This window comes from Mastomys coucha, unplaced genomic scaffold (assembly GCF_008632895.1).
Source record: "Mastomys coucha isolate ucsf_1 unplaced genomic scaffold, UCSF_Mcou_1 pScaffold23, whole genome shotgun sequence".
Lineage (NCBI taxonomy): Eukaryota > Metazoa > Chordata > Mammalia > Rodentia > Muridae > Mastomys > Mastomys coucha.
In genome coordinates, this window is record NW_022196906.1 from 81,899,590 (window position 1) to 81,903,297 (window position 3,708).

Genomic DNA, 3,708 nt, shown 5'->3' on the forward strand with positions numbered 1-3,708 from the left:
TGCTGTGGGAGCTGCAGTGTTTCAGTGTGTCCCACAGTTTATCCTTTGGTTCACACTTTTCTGCCTGCAAATGTTTATTGCAATGAGTCGCTGGTCTGGTACAAGGCCTCTGGTTTCTGCTACACTATCAAAACCGGAACCTCAAAGGTACTTCTCTTGGATATCCTGTTGTTGACCTGTGTCATGGAGATCCTGCAGCTTTGGATCTGCAGGACCGGCCCCTTCACACACTCCAGTGGTTCATCAATGGGGTAGATGTTGGGGTGGGCCAACTCAAAGCCCTGGATCTGGTCCTGAGAGGTAACTGAGTTGGTCAGCCTGCCAGCTCTCCCACACTCACACCACCTAGGCCAGCTCTCCTTCCATGCCCTGTCTGGGCCATCCAATGATGCTGCCAGTAAGGGGTAGAGCCAACTCTTGGGCCCTGGGCCCTCAGGGCTAGCTCATCTGCAACTCTTGCAACCAGAATTAACTGGACCCTGCTGTACAGACAAGGTGCGAGGTGATGCAGCTGGTGAGGGATACAGCCAGTTCTTCCACTTTTATGATCCCAGGTCCAGTTCTTCTGCCTGCTGCCTGCCACAGATGGCGAGGGCCTAGGGAAAGGAGGAGGACATCTCTCCCTCCTCTGTGCCACAGCATAGCAGACAAGAATCAGAGTCAGCTTACATGCTCACACTCTTAGGGCAGGCTTACCCACAATCCCGATGTCCAGGGCTAGCTCTACTCTGCAAGTATTGACTTGCGCTCCCAAGTGCTGCAGCAGGTGAGGGGCAGGGACAGCTCTCCTGTTCTCATGTCCTGGTGGGACCAGCAGCTTCAGGTGGTGAGGACATCAGAAAGGGGAGGGATGCTTGCAAATGTTTATTGCAATGAGTCACTGGTCTGGTACAAGGCCTCTGGTTTCTGCTACACTATCAAAACCGAAACCTCAAAGGTACTTCTCTTGGATATCCTCTTGTTGACCTGTGTCATGGAGATCCTGCAGCTTTGGATCTGCAGGACCGGCCCCTGCACCTCTCCCTTCTCTGTGCCACTGCACACCAGACAAGAAGCAAGGCCAGATCTCCCATGCTCATGTCCACTGGGCCAGCTCACCCATCCCCCCCAACACCAGGGTCAGCTCTTCTGTGCTGCCCAGGCAAGGGCTCACTCTCCTGCTCTCATGACTCCAGGGCCAGGTCTCCCACCTGCTTCAAGTGGCAAAGGGCAAGGGGGAAGGAGTATATCTGCAACTGCATGGGAGACAGGTGGTAGGGCCAGCTCTCCCATGCTCATACTCTTCAGCTGGCTCACCCACAACTCTTTTTGTAACTAGGGCCAGCACTACTGTACTTCCTGGGTAAGGTGTGGGGTGCTCTCCTGAGAACTGCAGCCGGGTAAGGGCAGGGTCAGCTCACCTGCTCTCACAACCCCCAAGGCCAGCTCTCCCCTATGCAGAGGTAAGGGGTGAGGGTAGTTCTGTTCAGTTCTCAGACATCAGCATATCCCTGGGTAGCAGCCAAGACCAGGGAAGTCCACCTGGCCTTTGGTGGTAAGAGACTCCTGCTGATGCAGGGCCACAGACCCAGTTATGCTCTCTTCATGTCAACATAGGCCGGGACCTCACCGTGTTCCCAGGTGGCATCACCAGCTACTCACATCAGGCTGCTCCTCACTACCCTCGAGTCTCCAGTTCTGCCTCTCTTCATTGTGCCCAAAGTCCTCCAAGTGTCTGACGTCATCTCAGCAGTAGTCCCTGGAGTGCTATGACCCACTTGTGCATTATGGCATCAGGCAGGGGGTCATTTCTGGCATGGTCTTTCCCCAATCTTAGAGGCACCAGACTGGTGGTATCTCAGGCTAGCTCCCTGTCTTGTTCCCATGGTACCTAACTCGTGGTCAGGCTCACTCCTCTCCCAGGCCCACCCTCATGGTCCCATGTGGTGATCGTCTGTTCTTGGACTCACTCCTGCCTGGGGCCCCAGTGGTAAGTCCAGGTGGGTCCTTCTAGTCTCTGTCAGGCTCATTTTTACAGGGAGTGTTAAGTTACTAACCATTCAGATGCTCAAAGATCAGAACACTGAGAGTAGACATGGCCTCTTCTGCCTCTGCCACCCTACTGATGCACGTGACAGAGCAGCCACACCTGTAATGCCTCTCAGGCAAATTGCATCTTCATATAAAGATATCAATTCCCACATTAAGATGAATTTAATCCAGACACTTCATTTGTCTGTTAATTAAAAGGGATTGCACATTTGAATAAAAAGAGATGTAAAGAAATTTTCAATACTTCTGGGACTCTTCCTGTTTTATTCCTTATGATGTGTATATCTTTATGCTAAGTAGTACATTTTAAAAGCCCTATATTAAGATGAATATAAAAACATTTCATCTATTTTCATACTTAATTTTTACTAATTATTATTACTATATGTGGAGAGCGGTAGAGCGGGAGAGGCATTCGCCTAGACAAGATGGCGCCTACATCTGCTGTCGACTCCTGGTAAACAACTGTTTGCGCATGTGCGTAGAGTGAAAAGGCGTCAAGTCACGGCCCATCCTGGGGCGTCACATGGGGTGATGAGCAAACAGCCAATCATGGGCGGACACACCGTGCTGTGGTGTATATAAGCAGTGCCGATTATTGGCTCGGGGTCTTCCTCTTCATGATGCAATAAATGCTTGCTGCAGAAGGATCCTAGTGTTTGCATGTCTTCTTCCTGGGGAGACGACTGCGTGGGCTACAACTATACATTTTTTAGACTGGGTCTCACTCAGTAACACAAATTAGTCTGAACTCATTCCACAGCTCATGCTGGACTCAAATCCTCTTGTCTCAACTGCCCAAGTGCTGGGATTAAAAGTGTGATCCAACACATCCAGTTTTAACTTTCTGATTCATTTGAAGTTTATTTTATGATAAGGTATTGTAGGAGAATTTAGCACTTTTTTCTAATTAGCTGACCAGCTGTATTGTGTTATTTTTTAGAATAATGTCACTCATCTGTAATGATGAGGATACCAATCTAGCCCTGTGCTTAGTGGCTGATTTTCTACTCCTTTTCCTTCTCTCTGCGAGGTACCCTGTTTAGAGCACCTCAGCATCTCCTGTGCTTCTCCATTGCAATGATGTTCTGATTCTAGATTCTACTCTTAAAATATTTTATTAGAATTGATGTTTAAACCAAGATTTATGTGTTAGTTTACAGGTATTGTGGAGTATCTTTTAGATATATGCCCAGGAGTGGTATAGCTGTGTCTTGAGGTAGAACTATGCCCAATTTTCTGAGAAACCACCATATTGACTTCTACAGTGATTGTTTAAGTTTGCACTCCCACCAGCGGTAGAGGAGTGTTCCCCTTGCTCCACATCCTCGTCGGCATGTGCTGTCAATTGAGTTTTTGATCTTAGCCATTCTGATGGGTGTAGTGTAGAATCTCACAGTTGTTTTGATTTGCATTTTCATAATGACTAGGGACATTGACCACTTCTCGGTGTTTCTCTGCCATTAGAGAATCCTTTGTTGAGAATTCTCTGTTTAGCTCTGTACCCCTTTTAAATTAGATTATTTGATTTGTCAGTGTTTAACATCTTGAGTTCTTCACAAAGTTTGGATATTAGCTCTCTGCCTGATGTAGAGTTTGATAAGATCTTTTACCAGTCCATAGGCTGCTGTTTTGTCCTATCAGTTATTTTGCCTGAATGCATCTTTGTGTACCACA

At 48.0% G+C, this 3,708-nt stretch overlaps 1 non-coding gene across 1 annotated transcript; it reads right to left on the reverse strand.

Annotated features, from left to right (window-relative positions):
- Window positions 1-2,019: 2,019 nt before the first annotated feature.
- Window positions 2,020-2,149, reverse strand: LOC116074136. Its single transcript, XR_004112100.1, has one exon. It is a non-coding gene; the product is annotated as a small nucleolar RNA SNORA17 (small nucleolar RNA).
- Between the last annotated feature and the right edge of the window lie 1,559 nt (window positions 2,150-3,708).